General features: G+C 36.3%; 1 pseudogene; it reads left to right on the forward strand.

The window, feature by feature from the left end:
- Positions 1–11,480: 11,480 nt before the first annotated feature.
- LOC120077343 overlaps positions 11,481–26,039 on the forward strand; it is a 37,509-nt pseudogene continuing 22,950 nt past the window's right edge.

Below are 26,039 nucleotides of genomic sequence, written 5' to 3' on the forward strand. Positions count from 1 at the left end.
TAACATTATTGAATAATATTTCAGAAAAGAATTTAATATTTTGAATACACACATGCATTGGTCGTGGTAAATTATAAATGGTGAGCCATTGATGAAGGTGTTCATTGATGGAGATGGAGCTTTAGTTGTTTGGTTTAGTAGTTGGCTGTAAATAAAAGTAGGTGTTTGTGGTTGGTTATAAAATGAAAGGAAAAAAAGGACAATTGCAATAATATAAGATGAAAACTTTTTATGTTATCTTATTGTTATATAAGGTGAACTTAGTGCATTTTCAAGGCTCCTTTTATTCATTTATCCATAAATAGAGACGCTAAACATTTATTCTTAAGTATTATGTTGTACAAGTCTTCAACTTAATGCATTTTAAATTGTTTTACTAATTGATATTATTTCATATTTATTTTGGTTTTTTGACTCCATATTGTAGGGTGTATCTCGAAAGATATGAAAGATCTCCCTCCAAGCCGTATATCATTTAAAGAAAATTCGTACACAAAAATAAAAGGTAAAAAAAAGCCTATTTCATATTATTTTCTAATAATTTTAATATATAAAATAAGGATGTGTTAAAATAAATTTTCATACATAAACAATGATTTGACGTTAAACTTCAAAATGTAAAATAAATTTAATAATATATATATAACTGAGATTATAATTATAGAAGTTTAGAACTAAAATTGATATTTTCAGAGTTTTGAATAAATTATTCATTAATTTAACTGAGATTTTGAACTTGGTAAAATTACTGTGTGTGTATGTATGTATGTATATACATCTATTTTCAATTTGTGTACGTACGTACGTACGTATGTATGTCTATATATATATCTTTTCAGTTTGTGTCTATTTGATCCTTAAGATTTTAATTTTTTGTAGACTATACGAAATCAAAGTTTAGGCTTCGAATTAATTTTTTCTCTTTAATTTGTACAATTTTATTAGACACAATAAGGTTTCTTTTAAATAAAATTAAAATACATCGGGTTATGGAGATTTGATAACATATTTTGTGATTGTTAACACATTAATATATGAGTTGAGTTATACTCGTTTTGTCTATATATGATCTATTAATAGGTTAAATTACAGATTTGTTCTCTAAGATTAGAAGAAAAATTATAATTTTATTTCTAATTTTAAAAAATAAAATTTAGCCAAATGTATAGTTTATCCCCAATGATTTATATGCTAAGACATAGGATAACATAACTAAATGTATAATTTAATTTATAAAAAAAATTATTAATATAAAGATGTCGATAATGAGTGGTTACGTGAAAAGTCAATGATCAGAAAATGATGCATGTATTTGACCGAGGAGATTCTTTGAGAGAATCCAAATATGTGTGCGTACATGGCACTTTCTCTAGACACACATTAGGACTGTTAAAATAATTATGTAATTTCATGTTTTGATTTAATGTACTTGGGTTGTTTGTTTGGATTTAGTGTCTATTTTAAGATATTACATGTGCGTATTTATCCTTGTTTTTTCTTATTAATGATATGACATACAGAATAGAGTAAACGTTTCACATGGTATCAGTGTCAAAAATAAATTAGGATTAGCCTCTGCTGTAGTTGAACTATTGCCATCTTTCCATTTGTGCAAGCCAGATCCAGTGACAATTTGCCTATCCCACTTCTGCAAGCCCCGGATCCAACGATGCTTGGAGTATCCGACTCGTGTGAGCCACAAATCCACCCCGATGAGCACCTTGGCATCCTGCCCCAACTTGATCCACATACGATCTGTCGCCTTAGTCGTTCGACTTCAACCACAAATCACGACTTCATTCACAGATTACAGCTTCAACCGTCCGACGTTTAATCTTTCCGTGTTCGACCTCCCAGCCATGGATCGTAGCTTCAACTGTTTAACCTCCTCTACTGTTCAGCTGCACGTCAGTACTTATCTATTCAACCTTTGATTTTCTTCCCCAACTGCTCATGCACTTATAGCCCGTTCATCCTGCTGTTCAACCGTTCAGATGCATACTGGTTCAGATCACAGCATCATCCTGTTGTTCATGCCTCTTCAGATTTCACTAACCTTGAATTGATAGCCGCTGGCCTTAAGGGTTACAAAATAGTGGTTCATGAACTCACCAGATATGCACAATAATGATTTCTAAAGGTTACAAAATAGTGTATCTCAATTTCCCTTTCTAGTTTTTTTCGTAAGGGAAAAAATTGACGTATTTCGTCCTATTAGCATTATGTTTGATGGCACCAACTATATCACTTGGTCTTATCAAATGAAGAGTTTTTTATTGGTTGTAAGCTATGGCAGATTGTTATCAGAGATATCATCAAACCTATCAAAGGTGCTACTGAAGAAGATAGTAAGTTTGTTGAAAGATTAGAGGATTGAGATAGCAAAAATCACCAAATAATCACTTGGTTGGGTAACACTTCCTTCCGTACTATAGATACCCAATTTGATGGCTTCAATCCTGCTAAAGAACTTTGGGATTTTCTATGTAAATGGTTCCAAACCATTGGTTTAGCTCACTACTAACAGTTACACTACTCTGTTCAGTACCAATGAGGAGGTCGGGAAATCTATGAATGAATACCTTGCTATTCTCCAACCCATTTGGACTCAGTTAGATCAAACAAAAATTAGTCCTGATCATCTGCAACTCATCAAGGTTCTTATGGGACTCTGTTCAGAATATGAGTCTGTTTGTGCTGCCTTATTACATCCCAATCCTTTGCCATCTCTCGATGTTGCGATCCAGGAAATTTTTTCTGAGGAGAAAAGGCTTGGCCTAGTCACCTCTCTGTCATCATATGTTTCTCTTGCAACTACTCATCCACATTTTCAAACTGAGTCACCTTTCTGCAAAAATTGTAAACTACACGTTGATAAGTTTACTAATTGCCCCATCATTTAGTGTAGCTATTATCAAAAGTGTGGTCATATTTTGGACAACTGTCCTACCCAACCACCTCGCCCCCTAGTTACACCCATAAGTCAAAAAGCTCTTTTAAATTTGGTTCCCCATCTGTTGTTGTTGCTGCCACCTTTTCTAATGTGACATCTTCAATTCCTCTGAGTCTCCATATCAATGACCTTAAGGATTTACTCAAATATGTGCTCTCTTCCAATTCCCCTACTCTTGTTGTCATACTAGGTACATCTTGACTCCTCGATTCAGCTTGTTACAATCATATGACCTTAAATATAACATTATTGTCTTCCTTCATGCCTGTCAAGTCTCTTCGCACAGCTAGAGATGTCCAAAAAGTTCATGAAGGTGGGGCTCTGCGGGGACCCACCTCAAACGGGGCAGGGAATCCCTGAATACATGGGGAATGGGGGAGGGAGTGAGAAATTTTTTCCCCATTCACAATTCGGGGTCGGGGACGGGAACTATATTCCTCGTCGTCGGCCCCGACCCTGGCCTACCCCATATTATCGCCCCGCCTGCGACTTTGTAATATAAATTATCAATTATAATTATAAATTATATATATATATATATTAATATTGTAGACTTTATTAAGATAATTAGGGATATTTTAATTGTTTAAGTTCAAGATTATTATTACTATAATTCTTTAGTTGTTGTAACATTTAAGATATGATGTTTTAAATGTTGAATTTTAATTTTTACAAATTATGAGAATTTAGCATTTTAATTATATTTTTTAAATTTCATGTGTATTATTGTTTTTAAATTTCATGTGTATTATTGTTTTAATTAGTAAAATTAATAATATTTCATCTAAATGAAAATTCCATTGAAATTGTTTAAAGAATTTTTTTGTGTCTACTTGTTTTATTATGATGGATGATATTAACTTCTATTATAAGCTTCTTAATAGGCAAGCGGTTGAATGAAAGAAAGAACAAGAGGTAAGAGAAATTAATGAGCTTCATGATCAAGTATCCCAATTAACCTCTTTTGTTAAATTTTTGGCTGAAAGGCAATTTTAGGATGTGGACTTAAAACTTCTTATACCCATTCAGGTATTTATTTAGAAGATTTAGTTAGGGAACTTTCTAATAACTCTTGTGAGTTTCTGTAGGAATCCCTCGATGGCCAACAAGAATTCTCAAGTTACCAGCATGGATGGCTTCTATTCCAAATCTAAAGCTAGAGCTGATTTTCAAAATTTCAAGGACCTTATTGCTCAGATTACTGAATCAATTGGGGGAGGTTTGAAGAGACCTTGTTGCAACCATCTTCTGAGACTACCAAGCTAATCGTGGAGTAGCTGACATCGATCTTTATGTTGAGCAGTTGATTCCTCAAACTGCTGATCAAGGTATGACATTGAATTCTATAATGTGTGATTACTAATGATTATTCTAAGTGTGAGTAGGAGTCAATTGAGTCTCACATGGAGACTCAAGCTCCCATGTTAGTTAAGATGGATCCTGTTTCTCAGCTTGCAAATTCCATGGCCCTATTGGAGAGTCGACCAAAGCTACACTACGTCTATAGTACTGAGGTCGAGTTCGTTGAGGAGTTCTATCCTTTCACGAGTGCTAATAAAGATTCATATCCACTATCATACCATGAACGAGTTAGTGAGGTAAGTACCAGCTTGAGGTTCATCTCAAGGAGCCTCGGGTGATAGAGTTAAAGGCTACCAAGTCTTGTTCACTTCTTCCCTCTAGCACCTCATTAATTTTTGTATATTGCTCATCTTTTTCGTACGAGTCAGAGTTTTTATTTGTTATAGAGTCAGTCCTTGAGTCTTTTGTTTTATTTCTTATTTGTTTTAAATATCTGAAAAACCAAAAAGACTTGTCTAGTTCTCTCAAAAGATGAGAAACCTTATAGCCTTGTCAGGCTATATTGATTCATCCAAAAAAGGACTGGAGAAATATGAGAATATTTTTGTACCTTAATAGGGAACGGGTCATGTTAATCAATCGACATTAAAAATTCACTCTTCCTAGAAAGAGCTAGGTGAACAAATTTACTGTTTTTTTTTATTGTTTTTTCTTAGCTTAGTTTTTGTTTTTGTTTTTCTTATGTAGGTGCCTCTTCTTACCCTTAAAAACAAGAAGAAAGAGAATCAAATTATGAAGTGTAGCCTTCTACCCACCACCCATTGCACGGAAATGTTATTAGAGGGGTCTTTCTATTCTCTTGTACTTTTCATTTCATAAAGCTTAGTTTATAGGTACACTGGGGACAATGTATAATTTTAAGTTGGGGGTGCAGTATATCTTCAATATATTATATTTGCTTGGGGTCTTCGAGCGTTGTGCTCGGACAATACTTGTGTGCTTAATTTATTTCTTGCTCTATTGTTTGGTTGTTGTAATGAATAGTTTATAACGCATTTTTCCTGTGATTAAATTTAGATGAAATAATATTAGGAGAGCATAATCATAATTTTTACCCAAAATTTAAAATTTTTCTTGTCACTCATGAATTTTTAAGTCATTATTCTTGCGTACTTAGAATTGTATTATCGGGTTTTGATTTTTGTTGTCACCCCGAAAAGCCCACTTTTGATTAAGAGTAATCCTACTTGTCTTAGAGCAAAACTAGACAATGTAGATTAAAAAAAGGGCCTAGTGTGCGTGAAGGAAAAAAAAAGTTAAGCTAAAGTAAAAAAAAAAAAAAAAAAGCAATGCTAGCTAGCAGAAAAAAGTGTGTATGTGTGCATGGATAGAGGTCAAAAGAGCTACCTCCATCATGTTGAGTTAGGGCCCCATGAGAAAATAGTGGATAGGTCCCTACGGTTAAGTGTGAAGGCTAGCCCTCTAGGTAAAAGAAATTTCGTTTACGTTTTGTGTGCTTGAGCATCCTTGTTTCAGTGTTACCCTCTGTTTTGTAAGTTTTGTATGTCTAAAGTTGATAACCGAACCAAAGTAGAGGAAAAAGTGTATTGAGAACCTTATAAAACCTTTCTGGGATGTGCAAGTTTAACTAGCAAGACTGTAGGCTCATTCATTCATGAAAAGATTTAGAAACAATTTTAAAAATGTACTTCATTGATTTATTGTAATTGAATCTCATTCTTGATTGTAATTTTGATCCTAATCGACTGTTAAGACTAGAGAAACAACCTTTGTAACTTGAGCAAGCATGTTTTTGAACGAATGATTATTTTTGGTTGAATGTTTGCTTCAACCTTGCTTGGGACGAGCAAGAATTAAGTTAGGGGTGTTCGATAACTCTAAAAAGAGCTCTATTTCCTAGCTTAATTTTGATTTGTACATGGATCTTTAATATTAATTATCCTATTTTTTAGGTAATTTTATCCCAAAGGTCAAGTAAATCATTTAGATGAAAAACGAGCCAAAAAAGAGCAAAATTGGAGTTTGGACGCATCAATTTGAAAAGATTCACAGAAAATACGGTTTTGCCCTTAACATACAACGCCATAACCCTCTCGCGATGCTACAGTATGATGTTAGAAGGCAATAAGCATAGATACAGGGCATCTTTGTTATCCTTAGCGTCGCAATGCAGCGAAGATTAACGGAAGCTCAAAATCAGTGCACGCCAAATGCAACGTCATAACAGCTTTGCAACGCCACCTCGACGCTCGAGACCTGGATTATTCAGGAGCATTGCAATTCTATCTTCAGTGTTGCAACACTGCACCTATTTCTATATATATCTTCTTCCTTTTAGGGTTAATTTTGAATGCAGATTTTGATGGAAGCCGAGAAGATGCTTAGTTTTCTTCATTTTCCTTTATCTTTTCAACATCAATAGATTAGAGTTTTATTTTCTTTTGTGTTGTAATCGATGGATCGGATCTTCTTCTTGAACATTTCTATGAATTTATGAGGTAATTCCTATCCAATTTCTTTGAGTAAGAGGTTCCATGTTCAATTTCTTGAGATTTCTATAATTAGATTTGATATTCCTCAATTCTATGCTTTCCTTGAATCTTGATTTAATTTAGATTTGCGTTTATATGTTGGATTGACGACCCTATCATAATTGAATATCTTTGCTAGTTAATTTTGAGCTTGTCCGTTTCCTTGTGTTCGTCTATGCTTGAATTTACCCCGGTAGCATAGGATTGAATGTGAATGCTTTGATTTATAGGTTGACTAGAATCTTAGTAATGCATGTTCAACCTAGGTTCAAAGAACAATTTGATTAATTGAATAAGGTTGTCCAATGAATTAGTCAACATAATTGAATTCTCAATATTCATGCATATGAATTTTATTTCTATATGGACGCTATGGAACCCAATAGAATTAAAAGCATATAGCTTAATTGATTTGGTTTTGATTAGTTGTCAGCCTTTTTAGGCACTAGTTAAATCGAATTGATTTAGTAGTTGTGCATGCATATAATGGAATGTTTGTTTAATGAATGAACTCCATGATAGAAATTGCATAGAATCTCCCTCTTATTCTAGAAATTAGATAGACTGCAGTCGTTGATCACATTTACCCTTTGCATGTTAATTTCATGAATGTTATTTTATTCTATCCAAACAATAAATGTCCCTTGTTTTTATTGCTTTCATAGTCAAATTAACTTAGGAGAGATTTAATTCTTGGTCGTTGTGTTGTTCTACTCTGTACTTGCCATTTGTGCTACCTAGTAGTATAAGTACTAGTTCGGTGAAGTATAAATTTTATTTGTTTAATTTTCTAGTAAGCTTTATAATTTAAGTTATGTTGGTATTTCGAATAATGTTTCGAAATTTAGTTAATTTGACTGTTTACTTTGCAAACTTACAAAGCTACATGCTTTATCTTTCCGCTTCAGCTTCATTATATGATAGACCATTTGGTCTGATTCATTATGATGCTTGGGGTCCTGCTCTTGCTCCTGCTCCTATAGTAAATTGTTATCTATATTTTTTTGTTATTTATTAATGGCTACTCTCGTTTTACTTGGATAGATGTTCATAGGAGTTGTTCTTCTTTACCCCGAATCTACATTGAGTTTTCTAAAATAGTTCATATTTAGTTTTCTCGAACCATCAAAATCCTTTGTATAGATAATGCAATGGAGCATAAGAACTCTCACCTCCTCTATGTTCTCGCACAACAGGGCACTCTTGTCCAATGCTCATATCTTTACGTCTTTCAACTAAATGGATGAGTCGAACGAAAACATGCCATATCCTCGATTCTGTTTGTGCTCAACTTCTCTCTACATCATGCCCCAAGAAGTTTTAGGGTGAGGCTACCCTATCGTCTTCCTTTCTCTGCTATTCACAACTTATCTCCCTTTGAACGACTGCAAGGTACTTCTTCCTCTTACTCTCATCTTAAATTTTTCGATGTGCATGTTTTGTTCTACAACATCCTCATGAACATACCAAACTTGAACTATGTGCTTGTCTATGTTCTTTTCTTGGTTATGGAATTGGACATAAAGGGTTTCTAATGGTTACATACTTTTCGTCATGTCACTTTTTGGGAACATCGTATGTTTTATAGTCTTTCTCCATTTCATGCTTCTTAGCTATCCCCTACTCCATTCTTTACTGATCCCTCCACCAATTTATTTCCTATTTGTGCTTCTTTGCCCGATCCCGAGCGTTCCATATCTGCCTATCTTAGAGTTTATTCAATCTTCTTCCACCATTGCACTCTCAAATTTACTGTGTACTCTCGATGCGAAACCTGAACCTATACCCCTTTACCAATCCATCTGGGTAAGAGAAGCTCCTCACCATCTCAAAGACTCACTTTTTTTCCATTTTCATGTCTTTAGTCGAACCTTCATCTTATCATAAGGCTTGTACTAACCCTCTCTGGTAGGAAGCAATAAATGAGGAACTTTAGGCTTTAGAAAAACCTTATACTTGGGATTATGTTGAGTTACCTCTTGACAAGAAACCATTCAAATATAAGTCGATCTATAAAATGAAAACACACACTAATGGTTCCATTGAACGTTATAAGGCCCGGTCTAGTGGCTAAAGGGTATTCTTAAGAGTATCGGGTTGATTTGAGGAATCTTTTGCTCCCGTTGCCCGAACGACATCTATTCGGAGTCTTTTGATCATAGTATCTGCTAAACAATGGTCTCCTTTTAAAATGGATGTTAAAAATGTTGTCCCAATCACACTCTACCTAAAGAGGTATGTGAAGCCCCCACTTGGTACCTCTCCTCCACCTCAAAAAGTATGTCTTCTTTACCGTGATATAGCACTGAAAATGTTCTGGATTCAATTAATTCAGGATTGTCCTAGGATTTTATGAGTTTATTTTGCTATTTTGTAGGTATTGAGCACTCAGGAGGTAGAATCAAGCATTTGGAGTTAAATGGGATTAATTTGAAGCAAATTGGAGGTAAGTTGAGCATTGGCTTCAAAGGAGAAAAAATGACTAAAATGCCCCTATGTCGCTGCGTCGAGACCATATTGCTACGCTAAAAGGCAGAACACACGGATGCAGGGCAGCGTCACGATGTTTGCCCTGTGCTTGCTTTATGCTTGAGGTTTTATTTGCGACTTGAGTGTTGCAACGCTGGCGCTAAAACTATAAAATGTTGTTTATGCCGCCTAGGTCAAGAGTCTCAATTTCTGACAATTCTAGCTATCTCCTACTTCAATTTCTATCCACTTTTCTTCTGTTTCAGTTTGAGAATGTATCAAAACATTACCTTGGCGTTTTCCATGACTATTATGGGTTAAGATACTCGATCTAGCTTGAGTCTTTTAGATTTTTCACCTATTTGATTGTTTATGATGTTTCGAACTAATGTTTCTTTGTAATTTTGAATTCGATTCTTTTTTTAATGTTTATGATTATAAGATATGATGCTTGGGAATTTTATGATTATTACTTTCGATTAATAATTGATGTGTGATATTTAATTTTTTGTTAATCAATTGGAAGCAATAGGTTAGGGTAGCTTGCAAATCATCTAGGTGAGCATTGTTCTAACCAACCTAGGATCAAATCAACAAGTGTTTAATTAAGGCGGTTCCTTTTTGAATGTTCAACATAGCTTTGCCCTAGACCTTAATAAAATTAGGTCAATTTGAATTTTTCATGTTGTTCATCGATTTAAATTTGTCTAATTAGTTCATTAGGTTGAATTACCTCGTTCTTCCAATTAACTCGATTAGGTAAAATTAATTGCATATCTCTAGTAATGAGAATCTTGTGATCGAATATATTAAATACGTGAATCTGTCAAAACCCAAGCTAGGTTTTCTCAAACTAAATTTTTGCATTTTATTTCATTTTATGCAATTTAACTTCTTTTACAACCAAACGACTTACACAAAACCCCCCATTTAGTTACCATTGGACTAAAAACACTTTATTTAAGAATTTGAGCGCTCTCTGTGTTTGACCAAGTCTTGCTACTATCACTAGAATTTTGTTGTGGTGGATAGGAATAAATTATTTGGTCCAGATTTGGGCGACGAAATCCGCTTCGACCATAGTGCATTATATGGACTAAAACAAGCCCCACGCGCTTGGTTTGAATCTTTCAGTTCCACTGTCACCAAACTTGAGTTTACCTCTAGTCTCATGACTCAACACTCTTTACTCGTAAGACTCTTTATGGCATTATTCTTCTTCTTTTATATGTGGATAATATTATTATTACTGGCAATGATCCTCAAACCATATCCGATCTACAATGCTACGTAAGAGAACACTTTGAGATGAAAGATTTGGGACAACTTAGTTATTTTGTTGGCCTTTAGGTCACATCTTTCCCTAATGGATATTACTTATCTCAAGCAAAATATGATTCTGATTTTTTAGCTCATTCTGTCACCACTGACTTTGTCACTTCACCAACACCATTGGATTCAAATGTTCGTCTTTCTTATTTTGATGGTGTTCCTCTTGTGAATTCAACCTTGTATCGAAAACTTGTTGGCTATCTTATCTACCTAACCATGACACGGACAGACATTACCTATGCGGTTCATGTTGTCAGTCAATTTAAGCCAGCTCATCGCATTATTCATTTACCTGTTGTGCTTCGTATTCTACATTATATTAAAGGCACACTAGGGCATGGTCTTTAGTTCTCCTTTCAGTCATCCTTGATTCTTCCTTGGATACCTTAATGTTGATTGGGTAGGAGACCATACTGATAGCCTCTAGAATAAGAAAAAAAGATTTACATCACCTTATAGGGACATGAAGATTTTTCATACGAGTATCAAGAGAGGTTTAAGCGCCTCTGCACTGGCTTCCTCAATCATCAGATCCTAGATCACCTTCTGATTCACTTCTTTTATGAGGGTTTACTGTAGCCGGAGAAAAGTAACATCGATGCAGCTGCAGGTGGAGGACTTGTGAACAAAACTCTCTCTCAAGTCATGGAATTTATTTCCCCAATGGTTGAGAATAACAAGCAGTTCGGGACCGGAGATCGTGTCTCTTAATCGACCACATCTCCACAAGAGGTAAATGACTTTAGAGCTAAAATTGTTGAACTTTCTACTGTTGTGAAACAGGTTTGCTTTGCAAGGTCGCAATCTTAGGAGCCTGTTGCTGAGGTAAATTATGCTAGAAATCAGTAAGGTGGTGGGATGTACAACAATCAATGGGGCAACCAAGGACATTAGGGATAGAGCAGTTCGAGTATGCCTTTGGAGGATATGGTGAAAAGCCTGACAGAGTCTACCATGCAAATTCAGAAAAACTAGAAGAGGTTCCAAAAGACTATTGTTTCTCATATGAGTAGTATAACTTCTCAGATCTCTCAACTGGTCGGCGCAGTCAGTAGGTTGGACACCCAGTATGGGAAGCTTCCTTCGAAACCAGTGCCCAATATGCATAATGTTATTGCCATTTCTGCTGTGAACTATGTCAAGAACCCAGAGACGCCTGTTGACGATCCAGTTGATGTCATAAGTGTAGGAAGTGTTGAGGATGTTGATAACCTGCTTGCTAGCTCACCTGCAAGACGAGGTATAAGATTTGATCCACTTTTAAATTTTGAAGCTTATATCCACTTTTAAATTTTAAATTTTAAGATTTGATTTAATTATTTTATTCTTGATTTCTTACTAATTAATGACAGATTTAGAATGCACTATGCACACTTTTTTTTCTTACAGATACTATAACACTGCTGTCATTTATTTTTAACATATACTCCTCACAATCTCAAGAAAAGAATAACAATTTTCTTACCGTCAAATAATGTACCAAGTTTAACACCATCATTTTAGACCAAATAATCATCCTAATCAATAAAGAAGAATCAAATTATGATGACATTAAACATATATATGGTGGATGACGATTGCATCACTACACAAATGGTGACAATGACAAACATGTTAAATAACCATCCAACGAATATGAGTACAAAAAAAAAAAAAAAAATTAGAACAAATATAATAAAAAAAACATTCAACAAAAGAAAATCATATTGTAGGAAAATATAATGTTTTTGGTACATAAATTTATAAAATCAATCATAAGTGATTTTGGAAAATAACTTTATTGAATAATATTTCAGAAAAGAATTTAATATTTTGAATACACACATGCATTGCTCGTGGTAAATTATAAATGGTGACCCATTGATGAAGGTGTTTATTGATGGAGATGGAGCTTTAGTTGTTTGGTTTAGTAGTTGGCTGTAAATAAAAGTAGGTGTTTGTGGTTGGTTATAAAATGAAAGGAAAAAAAGGACAATTGCAATAATATAAGATGAAAACTTTTTATGTTATGTTATCGTTATATAAGGTGAAACTTAGTGCATTTCCAAGGCTCCTTTTATTCATTTATCCATAAAAAGTGACGTTAAAGATTTATTTTTAAGTATTATGTTGTACAAGTCTTCAACTTAATGCGTTTTAAATTGTTTTACTAATTGATATAATTTCATGTTTATCATTTAAAGAAAATTCGTACACAAAAATAAAAGAACAAAAAACAGCCTATTTCATATTATTTTCTAATAATTTGAATATATAAAATAAGGATGTATTAAAATAAATTTTCATACATAAATAATGATTTGACGTTAAACTTCAAAATGTAAAATAAATATAATAATATATATACATATACATTAGATATAAGGGTATGTGTTGGGAATGCGACCAAAATCCCATATTAGTTAAATAATAGGATAATCATGGATTTATGAGAGAGGATAACTATCACTATTCAAATGAGTATTTTGGGTGAAACCAAAAGCAAAGACAATAACATATCATTATGTAGTTGGAGGGACCTGGTCTCTATCCGTATATGAGGAATTAAAGTTATGGAAAATGATAAGATACGAAGGAGAGAATAACGTGGGAAAATATGGTCTTGCCTTTAGGAAAAAGTAAACCCTAGTCCGAGGTGGAAACACATATGCAACCCACTCTCCATCATTTTAAATGTAACTTCATTATGGACTCTAAATGCTCCTCACCTTTTCCCTTTCCCTTCCCCAGTTGTTTTATCTTTTCTTTTTGCATCATTAATTAATAAAATAAAAATTCTTTCAATTTCAAATTGCCTCCGTCGTGGCTTAAATCTGTAAGGTTCAAAGATTCGATGGCCTTGCCACAGTGTTGGTGATCGGCACCGCCACGCCGCTGCACATCGTTGTACAGTCGGACTATCCTGACTACTACTTTCGTATTACTAATTCCGAACATATGACTTGCTCCAAGGAGAAATTCACCCGAATGTATCTTATTTGTTTTTTAAAATGTAATTTTAATCTCTAAACTTTTTTTTTTTTAAATATCACTAGAAGCTATGATCATGTTTCTTTTCCTTTTTTTGGCATTATAGAAGGAAGGGATTGTCTTCTGTCATTTTAGTTATGGTTATTTTGAATTAGAATGACGTGTTAGTTTTTAGTACATTCTTTACTCTTACTTTATGAAAAATAAAATAAGAGATTTAAAATAACTATTTTTTAAAGTTTAGAGGTTAAACATTATTTTAGAAGTTGAACATTAAATATAATAAAGGGAAATTAGTTCAATTGTTAAAACTGTTGACAATATTTAAAAAATATAGCAAAATTTTAGAACTATCAATGATAGACACTGATAGACTTCTATCAGTGATATTGAATGATACTAATAGAAGTCTATCAATGTCTATAAGCGTCTATCATTGATAGTTCTAAAATTTTTCTATATCTTGTAAATATTTTGATTTATTTTTCTATATTTAAAAACAACCCTATAATAAATTTAGAAGTTTATAGCTAAAATGGCTATTTTCATAGTTTTGAATAAATTCATTAGTTTAACTGAGATTTTGAACTTGGTAAAATTACTGTGTGTATGTACGTACGTACGTATTTATGTATGTATATCTATCTTTTCAGTTTATGTATGTATGTATATATCTTTTTAGTTTGTGTCTATTTGATCCTTAAGATTTTAATTTTTTTTTTTTTAGACTATACAGAATCAAAGTTTAGGCTTTGAATTAACTTTTTTTCTTTAATTTGTACAATTGTATTAGACACAATAAGTTTTTTTTTCTTTTTTATTTTTTTTAGTACATAGGGGTATGGAGATTTGATCACATATTTTTTGATTCTCAACATATTAATATGTTAGTTTAATTATGCACTTTTTGTCTATATATGATCTATTAATACGTTAAATTACAAAGTTGGTCTCGAAGATTAGAAGAAAAATTATAATTTTATTTCTAATTTTAAAAATTAAAATTTTAGCCAAATTTATAATTTGTCCCCAATAATACATATGTTAGGGACACAATACTAAATGTATAAATTAATTTTTTTAAAAAACTTATTAATATATAGATGTTGATGATGACGTTGGAATGTGAAAAGTCGATGATTAGAAAATGATGCATGTATTTGACTGAGGAGATTCTTCGAGAGAATCCAAAAATGTGCGCAGCGTGTCACGGTCATGCTTGTCCAAAACCTGTTGCCCATGGCCGTATGCCCGATCTGACCCATTTTTATCGTGTTTTCATGTTATGTATTGCATTAGTTAAGTTAGTTTGCCTTCCTTATGATTTGGTTGTAAGTAACCGCTCGCCCTTTTGCATATGCGAGGGTGCCAGTTGGCTTTTTTTTAGAATGCACTATATGGGGTTAAGACTAATCATCACTTCCCCATACCAGGAGAGTACGTTATAAGGCCATTGCTGTTGCTCATTGCTTTCTAGCCTACTACAATCTTTCTCTTCTCTACTCATATACTAAAAAACGCTTGCAAAAACTTTTTTCTCCAAACCCGTTTTCCCTAAAATGGGGGTGGAGATTGCGAGAGGCACCCGATGTGCCATCGACGTTCCGTATTTGGATTGGCTGACATATTCGTGAGCGGAAACAAGTACCGCACAATCGCTAAGAAAAGCTTCCAAAAGTGCGATTGTGACAGTTAGTATCAGAGCCAAGTCGACTCATAGAGGGAAAAATCAGTAAACATGTCGGCGACAAAGAACTTGAACAAATCCCATGTGGATAGACTGGTAGAGATGGAAGAGAAAATGCTCTACTTGAAGGAAGTCCCTGATAGTATTCATTTCTTAGAAACTTGCATGCAAGAAGTTGCCGAGAAAGCCGACAGAATTGATGCAGTAGTTGACTGCATAGACGGGTTACCCATCAGAGAATTGATGATAAGGGTGGAGACCCTAGAGACATAAGCTGCACGATCTTACAATTTTGAACGTGGGGATAGCTCAACGGGCTCTGTTGCCCACATAGAGGAGCGTGTGAAAGAGTTGGATGGCTCTCAGAAAGTAAAAATTCAGATGGTAACTGATCTGTCATAAGATTTTTGATCGGCCCTTGACATCTTAGAGCCAAGATTGCGGATGTGAGTGCGAGGGTGAACCTCATGATCTGAGTTGTAGGAAACCAAGCCCCATCTGAGAGAGCAATGCAAGTGAGCAGGATAAAAATCTTGAAACCAAAACCCTTCTGTGGGGTGCGAGAAGCGAAAGCCCTGGAAAATTTTATCTTCGACCTTGAGCAGTACTTTAAGGTGACAAACATCGTGACAGTGGAGTCGAAAGTCACACTACCGACCATGTATCTAGCTGAGGATGCAAAGCTGTGGTGGAGATCACGATTTGTGGATATACAAGAAAGGTGTTGTACAATAGATACCTGGGATAAGTTGAAACAAGAACTTCGTTCGTAGTTCTTTCCTGAGAATGTCGAGATTGTGGCCCGACGAAAACTCCGAGAGTTGAAACAAACGGGCAACATCAGGGATTATGTGAAGTAATTTTCGAGACTCATGTTAGACATACATGACATGTCCGAGAAAGAAAAAGTCTGTTGTTTTGTCGAAGNAGCGAAGGCTTTAGAGAACTTTATCTTCGACCTTGAGCAATACTTCAAGGCGATGAACACCGTGACAGAGGAGTTGAAAGTCACACTAGAGACCAGGGATTATGTGAAGTAATTTTCGAGACTCATGTTAGACATACATGACATGTCCGAGAAAGAAAAAGTCTGTTGTTTTGTCGAAGGGCTGAAACCATGGGCAAAGTCGAAACTGTATGTACTATATGAACAGAGAGTAAGAGATTTCCTCTATGCCTATGTGGCATCGAAAGGATTATATGACCTTAGCATAGACTCTCAAGGCGCGAGGAAACAACCGACTTCCTCAAATGGTGGGAATAGAAACAGTCGTTCTAGCCCTCCTAGAGCTAGGGTACGAGACAAGAACACTAGGGGAGACCATAAGTTCTCCCAATCGAGATCAGGGAACAATTGGTGAGGGCTACCACAACAGTATAACAACTACAATCACCGACTATCTTGTTTCATATGTAGAGGACCACATACAGCGGGCGAGTATCCAAATCGAACTACTTTTAATGGCTTCCAGGCCACGTTGGCTCAAGCTCAGAAGACAAGGCTGAAAAAGGCGAACCTAAAATTGAGCTGGGAGTTGAGAGTGAAAACCCCAGAATGGAGGCATTGAAATTCTTATATGCGCTCCAAAAGAAGATGGGAGAGACGAAGGAGCCGTTGGAAAGAGGACTCAAGTATGTGAATGCTTGGGTCAACTAGAGATCAGCTAAGAGCACCATGATCGACTCTGAGGCGACTCAAAACTTTATGATTGAAATAGAAGCCCATCGTCTGAACTTAACCTGGGAAAGAGATGCTGGAAAGATGAAAGTCGTGAACTCTACGGCTTTGCCTATTACGGGCTAGCGAAGAGAACGCCAGTGAAGTTAGGGGACTGGAAAGGCCTTGCTGACTTCATAATTGTTAAGATGGATGATTTTGACTTAGTGTTGGGGATGGAATTCCTACTCGAACACAAAGTTATACCGATGCGCCTTGCCGAGTGCTTAGTGATTGCTGGATCTACACCCACCATGTTTCAAGCCAGTATCAAACAACCAAACAGGGTAAGAATGATCTCAGCTCTCCAACTGAAAAGAGACTTTGCCCACGATGAACCCACGTTCATGGTCATTTCGATCGAATCAGTCGAGACTGTAGAAGAGGAAGTCCCTTGAGACATCCTATATATCTTGGAAGAGTATCGTGATGTCATGCTCGATAGTTTGCCCAAGCCTTTGCCTCTTCGAATGGGGATCGACCATGAAATCGAGCTGCTACTAAGGGCGAAGTCGCCCGCCAAGAATTCAGATCGTATGGCCCCACTAGAGTTGGCCGAACTTCAAAAGCAGTTAGACGAGCTATTGGATGTAGGGTTTATTAGACCAACAAAAGTCCTCTATGGGGCCTCAATGATGTTTCAAAATAAAAAGAGTGGAAGCCTTCGGCTATGCATCGACTATCGAGCTTTGAACAAGCTCACAGTTCGTAATAAGTACCCCTTCCCATCATTATGAACTTATTTGATCGGCTTCACGGCGCTAGATATTTCTCAAAACTGAACGTACAGTCGGGGTACTATTAGGTTCGAATTGCTGAAGGAGATGAACCAAAGGCCACCTGTGTTACGAGGTATGGAGCCTTTGAATTTCATGTGATGCCCTTTGGCCTCACCAATGCTCCAATAACTTTCTGTACTCTGATGAATCAGGTGTTTCACGAATACCTTAACAAATTTTTCATAGTACATTTAGACGATATCGTGGTCTATAGTGCCTCGATGGAAGACCACCAGTACCATCTCCAACTAGTCTTAAAAAAACTAAGGAAAAACCAGCTATACGTAAAGAGAGAGAAGTTCTCCTTTGCTCAAGAGCACATAAATTTGCTTGGCCATGTGATTAAATGTGATCGGATAGGCATGGAAGAGGGTAAGGTGTCTGCTATCAGAGATTGGAAGGTGTCAACATCTGTGACAAAATTACGATCCTTCCTCGGATTAGCCATCTACTATAGGCAGTTCGTAGAAGGATTCTCCAGAAGAGTAGGACCATTGACCGAGATTTTGAAGAAAGATAACCATTGGAGTTGGACTTCTGAATGTTAAACCGCCTTTGAGGGCTTGAAAAATGTGATGATTGAAGGACCGGTCCTCAAAATTGTTTATGTGTTGAAACCTTTTAACATTGAAACTGATGCTCCTGACTTTGTGTTGGGTGGTGTTCTCCTTCAAGACGGACACCCCATCCCATATGAGACTAGGAAATTGAATAATGTAGAACAGAGGTATGTTGCATCCGAGAAAGAGATGTTGGCGATAGTTCATTGCTTGAGGGCCTGGAGATAGTATCTCTTAGGGACCAAATTTGTAGTCAAGACAGACAACAGCTCCATTTGCCACTTTTTAATTCAGCCAAAGTTATTGTCAAAGTAGGCACGATGGCAGGAGTGTTTAGCAGAGTTTGATTTTCGATCTGAGCATAGATTGGGGAAATGCAATCAAAAGGCCCATGCCATTAGCCAGAAGAGTAAGCATACGACCCTGTGCATGCTCGCACACCTAAAAGCAAGTACGTTGAATGGAACAGTGCGTGAAATTGTTAAGGCACACTTTCCAAATGACACATCGGTGTAGGCCATTATCCAGTTGGCCAAAGAGGGGAAGACACGCCAATTTTTGGAGGAAGACGACCTACTATACACCAAGGGCAACCGCCTCTACATTCCTCAATCTGAAAAGCTACGAAGATCTCTGATGAAAGAGTGTCACTACACACTATAGGCAGGATATAACGATTGGCAGAGAACTTATGCACTCTTAAAACAAGGTTACTATTGGTTGAGCCTTCAAGACGATGTCATGCAATTTACCAAGACTTTTCTTGTCTGCCAACAAGATAAAGTCGAAAGGGAAAAATTAGTGGGTCTGTTAGAGCCCTTACCTGTGCCCTCTAGACAATGGGAGAGTGTATCCCTCGACTTCATCACCCATTTGCCCAACATTGGAAAGTTTGAATCGATCGTTATTAACATCGATCGGTTCTCAAAATACGCCACATTTATCCCAATGCCGAAGATGTGTACAGCTTTTATAACTGCCCAATTGTTCTTCAAACACATCATGAAATTGTGGGATGTCCCCGCGAGCATCGTTAATGATCAAGACGGGAGATTCACTAGGACCTTTTGGACATAATTGTTCAAGATATTGGGATCTACGTTGAACATTTCCTCTAGCTACCATCCCCAAACAGATGGCCAGGCTAAATGCTTTAACAACATGCTCAAATAATATCTGCGTCACTTTATCGACGCTAGATAGAAGAACTAGATCCAGTTGTTAGATGTTGCTTAGTTTAGCTTTAATAGTCAGCAAAGATCCGCAATTGGAAAGACGTCTTTCGAGATAGTATGCGGTAGACAGCCACTCGTGCCACATCTGGTGGTCCATCCCAATGTGTGCAAAAGCCCTCAGGCGCATAACTTCACCAAGGAGTAGAGTCAAACCTCTGAGATAGCACACGCCTGTCTAGAAAAAGTGTCAAGAAGGATGAAGAAGTGGGCTGATAAAAAGCATAGGCCCCTCGAGTTCCAAGCCGGGGACAAAGTGTTGATCAAGTTGCGAGCAAAAAAATTCCATTTTCGAGGCCAGAGAGACCAACATCTAGTACGAAAATATGAAGGGCCAGTGGAGGTGATTGAGAAGGTCAGGAAAACCTCGTATAGGATTCAGCTACCCTCGTGGATGAAGATCCATCCTGTTATCCACGTGAGTATTCTAAAGCCATATTACCTCGATTCTAATGACGAGTAGTGGAATATGTTGATGCACCCACCTGTCAAGATGAAGAATTCAGTTGAGAAGGAAGTCACACAAATTCTGGATAGACGTACTCGCCATATTGGAAGACCAAGACGAGAATTGACATAGTTCTTGGTGAAGTGGAAGGACCTCCCCAACAAAGAAATCAATTGGGAACGTGCGGAGGACTAGAAGAATGTTGCTTCAGCGATCATTAAGTTTGAGCTTGGTTGGTTGACAGGGACATCAACCAATTAAGTGGGGGAGAATGTCACAGTCATGCTTGTCCAAGGCCTATTGCCCATGGCCGCATGCCCAATCCAACCCCCTTTTATCATGTTTTCATGTCATGTATTGCATTAGTTAAGTTAGTTTGCCTTGTATTTTTGTTGTAAGTGACCGCTCACCCTTTTGCATATCCAAGAGTGCCAGTTGGATTTTTGTTCAAAATGCACTATATGGGGATAAGACTAATCATTACTTTCCCATACTGGGAGTAGTACGTTATAAAGCTGTTGTTGTTTCTCATTGCTTTCTAGCCTATTACAATCTTTCTCTTCTCTACTTGTATACTAAAAAATGCTTGCAAAAACCTTTTTCTCCAAATCCGTTTTCTAAAACCAGTTTCTTTAAAACGGGGGTGGAGGTTGCAACAGGTACCCTGTATGCCATCGGCGTTCCGTATTCGGATTGGCTGACTTGGTCGTCAGTGGAAACAAGTGCCGCACAATCACTAAGAGAAGCTTCCGAAAATGCGATTGTGACACAGTGCATACATGGCACTTTCTCTAGACAAACGTCAGGCCTGTTAAAATAATTATGTAATTTCATGTTTTGATTTAATGTACTTGGGTTGTTTGTTAGGATTTAGTATCTATTTTAAGGTATTCTCATATGTATATTTATGGTTGTATTTTTTCATTAATGATACGACATATAAAAGTATAGTAAACATTTCGCATGGTATCAGAGTCCAAAATAAATTAAGGTTAGCCTCTGCTGTAGTTGAGCTCTTGCCATCTTTTAGTTTGTACAAGCTAGATCTAGCAAAAATCTGCCTGTCTTGCTTATGAAACCCCTAAATCTAGCGATGATGAGAGTGTCCGGCTCATGCAAGTCATAGATCCGCCCCGACGAGCACCCTGGCATCCTGTCCTAGCCTAATCCACGTGCGATCTGTCGCCTCAATCGTTCTATCTGAACCACAGATCACGACTTTATTCCTAAATCGTAGCTTCAACCGTTCGACATTCAATCTTTCGATGTTCAACCTCCCAGCCATGGATCGTAGCTTTAGCCGTTTGACCTCCTCCATCGTCCAGCTGCACGTCGGTACCGATCTATTCAGCCTTTGATTTTCTACCCCAGCCATTCACGCCCTTTAACTGTTCATCCTGCCGTTCAACCGTTCAGATGCACGTCGATTCTAATCACAACATCATCCTGCTGTTCATGCCTCTTCAGATTCTGCTGACCTTGAATTGATAGCCATTGACCTTGAGGGTTACAAAATAGTGATTTGTGAACTCACCAGATATGCACAATAGTGGTTTGTAAAGGTTAGAAAATAGTGTATCTCACTTTCCCTCTTTGGTTCTTTCCGTAAGGGAAAAAATTGACGTATTTTGTCCTATTAGCACTACGTTTGATGGCACCAACTACATCACTTGGGATTATCAAATGAAGAGTTTTTTTTTTCTTGGTCGCAAGCTATGACAGATTGTTATCGAAAAATCATCAAACCTCTCAAAGGCACTACTGAAGAAGATAGTAAATTTGTTGAAAGATTAGAGGATTGGAAAAGAAAAAATCACCAAATAATCACTTGGTTGGGTAACAGTTCCATCCCTGCTAGAGATACCCAATTTGATGGCTTCAATACTAGTAAAGAACTTTGGGATTTTCAGTGTAAATGGTTCCAAACTATGGATTTAGCTCACTATTAACAGTGACACACTACTCTGTTCAGTACTAATTAGAAGGCCAAGCAATCTATGAATGAATACTTTGTTATTCTCCAGTTTATTTGGATTCAGTTAGACCAGACCAAAATTAGTCCTGATCATATGTGACACATCAAGGTTCTTATGGGACTCTGGCCAGAATATGAGTCTGTTCGTGCTGCCTTATTTCATCGCAATCCTTTGCCATCTCTCAATGTTGCGATCTAAAAAATTTTGTCTGGGGAGAAAAGACTTGGCCTAGTCACCTCTCTATCATCGTATGTTGCTCTCGCAACCACTCATCCACATTCTCCGATGAGTCCACCTTTCTGCAAAAACTGTAAATTGCACGGTCATAAGTTTACTAATTGCCCTACCATTTAGTACAAGTATTGCAAAAAATGTGGTCATATTTTGGACAACTGTCCTACCCAACCACCTCACCCCCTAGGTTACACCCCTATGTCAAATAACTCTTATAAATTTTGGTTCCCCATATTTGTTGTTTCTACCACCTCTTCGAATGTGACATCTTTCATTCCTCCGAGTCTCCATATCAGTGACCTTAAGGATTTACTGAAATATGTGCTATCTTCCAATTCCTCTACTCTTGTTGTCATACTAGGTACATCTTGGCTCCTTGATTTAGTTTGTTGCAATCATATTACCTCAAATATAACATTATTGTCTTCCTCGATGCCTGTCAAATCACTTCCCACAGCTCATTCAACTGATGGTAACCACATGTCTATTTCCTACATTAGCACTGTTGATACACCTACCATAAATCTTTCGAATACTTATCATCTTCCCAATTTAACATTTAACCATGCCTTTGTTGGTCAATTGTGTGACCTTGGTCTAACCGTACTTTTATCTTCTCATGATTGTCAGGTTCAGGATCCGCGGACAGGTTAGACAACTGATATAGGTCATAAGGTGGGAAGATTATTTGAGCTCACGTCCTCTCAGCCACTCGTGTTCCCATTTATTTCTGTTGTCGTCACTGATACCGATACATATCAGTGGCATCTTTGTCTTGGTCAAGCATCTTTGATATATCTAAAAAGATCTACATTTCCTAGCTTAATTTCGGTTCATAAATGGATTTTTAACGTTAATTATCTTATTTTGTAGGTAAATTTATTTCGAGGGTTAAAGAAATTATTTAGATTAAAAACAAGCTAAAAAGGGGCAAAATTGGAGTTTGGATGCATTAATTTGGAAAAATTCACAAAAATTATGATTTTGCCCCAGACCCACAGCGTCGACCCTCGCATGATGCTCGAGAGCAGTAAGCATGGATACAAGGCAACATTGCAATGCTACCTTTAGTATCGAAAAGCTATGAAGATTAATAGAAGTTGAAAATCAATGCGCGCACAACGCAGCATCATACTAGCGCTACAACACCACCATGAAGCTCACAAACTGGATCAACAAGAGCATTGCAACATTGTGCCCTATTTATATATATATCTTCTTCATTTTAGGCTTAATTTTGAATGCAGATTTTGATGGAGGCTGAGGAGAGGCTTAGTTTTCTTCCCTTTCTTTTGTCTTTTCAGTATCAATAGGTTAGATTTTTATTTTCTTTTGGATTGTAATCGATGGATAAGATCTTATTCTTAAATTTTTCTATGAATTAATGAGGTAGTTTCTATCTAATTTCTTTGAGTAAGAGGTTAATCAATGTTCAATTTCTTGAGATTTCTTTAATTAGATTTAATATTCTTCAATTCTATGTTTCCTTTGAATCTTGATCTAATTTAGATTTGCGTTTATGTGTTAGATTGACGATCCTATCATAATTACATATCTTTTGCTAGTTAATTTTGAGCTCATGCATTTTCTTGTTTTCGTCTATGCTTGAATTTATCCCAATAGCATAGGATTGAATGTGAATGCTTTGATTTATAGGTTGGACTAGAATCCTAGTAATGCATGTTCAACCTACGTTCAAAGAACAATTTGATTAATTGAATAAAGTTGTCCAATGAATTAGTCAACACAATTGAATCATCAATCTTCATGCATGTGAGTTTTATTTCTATATGGATGTTATCGAACCCAATAGAATTAAAAGCATATAGTATAATTAGGAATGACTTTCCAACTTGAATTAATGTTTAGGACGCTTGATTCATTTGGTTTTAACTAGTTGTTGACCTTTCTAGACACTAGTTAAATTCAATTGATTTAGTAGTTGTGCAAGCATAGAATGGAATGTTTGTTTAATTAATGAACTCCATGATAGAAATTGCATAGAATTCTCTTTCTTACTTTAGAAATTAGATAGATTCCAATCCTTAATTATATTTATCTTTTTCATTTTAATTTCATGAATTTTATTTTATTCTATCCAAACCCATTGTTTTTTCTACTTTCCGCAGTCAAATTTAGCTTAGGAGAGATTTAATTTTTGAACTCTTTGTGGTGTGACCCCGTATTTGCCACTTGTGCTATCTAGTAGTATAAGTAGTGGTTCGGTGAAGTATGAATTTTATTTGTTTAGTTAGGGCTTTTGGGTAACAAAAAAATTCCTGATCAACAAAATGACATCGTTGCTAGAGAGGCAAGCCAATTAATTTCTTTTAGTAAGATTTGACTTGTAAACATTAAAAACACCAAAAATATTTTTCTTTTCTTGTGTCTACTTGTTTTATTACGGCGGATGATACTAACTTCTATTTTCAGCTTCTTGCGAGTCAAGTGACTCAATGAGAGGAAGAACAAGAGGTAAGAAAAATTAATGAGCTTCATGATCAAGTATCCCAACTAACCTCTTTTTTTTCAATTTTTGGCTAAAGGCAATTGGGAGCTTGAGACATGTCAAATATATTCACTTCAAGGTCAACCATCCGAAGCATGTCTTCAGCTTTTGTGTGGTCCTATGCGCGATGCCTATTTACCTTAGGAGTTACCTAGCCAAACCCCGATTTTGATGCATGCTTCTTCTGCCTATTCAAGTGTTTCATTAGATGATTTTGTTTGGGAACTTTCTAACAACTTTTGTGAGTTTATGCAGGAATCCCCCGATGGCCAACAAGAATTTTCAAGTTACCAGCAGAATGGCTTCTATTCCAGATCTAAAGCTAGAGTTGATTTCTAGAATTTTAGTGACCTTTCTCTCAAATTACTAAATCAGTTGGGAGTTTTGAAGAGTCCTTGTTCCAACCATCTTCTGAGACTACCGAGCTGAGCAATGGAGTAGCTGACATCGATCCTTATGTTGAGTAGCTGATTCATCAATCTTCTGATCAAGGTATGCCATTGAATTCTATAATGTGTGAACTTGCTAATGATTATTCTAAGTGTGAGCAGGAGTCAATTGAGTCTCACCTGGAGCCTCAAACTCCCATGCCAGTTAAGATGGATCCTGTTTCTCAGATTGCAAATTCCATGCCCCCATTGGAGAGCCAACCAGAGCTACACTATGTCTATACTACTGAGGTCGAGTTCGTTGAGGAATTCTATCCTTTCATAAGTGATGATGAAGATGCATATCCAATGTCATACCAAGGACAAGTTAGTGAGGTTAAGTATGAGCCCGGGCTTCATCTAGAAGAGCCCTAGGTAATAAAGTTAGAGGCTACCAAGCCTTACTCTATTCTTCCCTTTGGCATCTCATTAATTTTCGTATATTGCTCATCTTTTCCTTGCGAGTCAGAGTTTTTATTTTTTACACAGTCAGTTCTTGAGTCTTTGTTTTATTTTCTATTTCTTTTATAAATCTGAAAAACTAAAAAGACCTATCTGGTTCTCTCAAAAGATGAGAAACCTTATAACCTTTTTGGCCTATATCGACTCATCCAAGAAAGGATGGAGAAATAAGAGAATTTTTTTTATACCTTATAGGAAACGGGTCATATCGAGCAACTAACGTTAAAAATTTTCTCTTCTTAGAGGGAGCCTGTGAACTAATTTACTGCTTTTTTTTTTATTGTTTTTTCTTAGTTTAGTTTTTATTTTCTTTTGTAGGTGACTCTTCTTACCACTCAAAAGAAGAAGAAAGAGAATCAAATGATGAAGCGTAGCCTTCTACCCACCACCCCTTACACGAAAATGTTATCAGAAGGGTCTTTCTACTCC

This window comes from Benincasa hispida, chromosome 1 (genome assembly GCF_009727055.1).
Source record: "Benincasa hispida cultivar B227 chromosome 1, ASM972705v1, whole genome shotgun sequence".
Taxonomy (NCBI): Eukaryota; Viridiplantae; Streptophyta; class Magnoliopsida; order Cucurbitales; family Cucurbitaceae; genus Benincasa; species Benincasa hispida.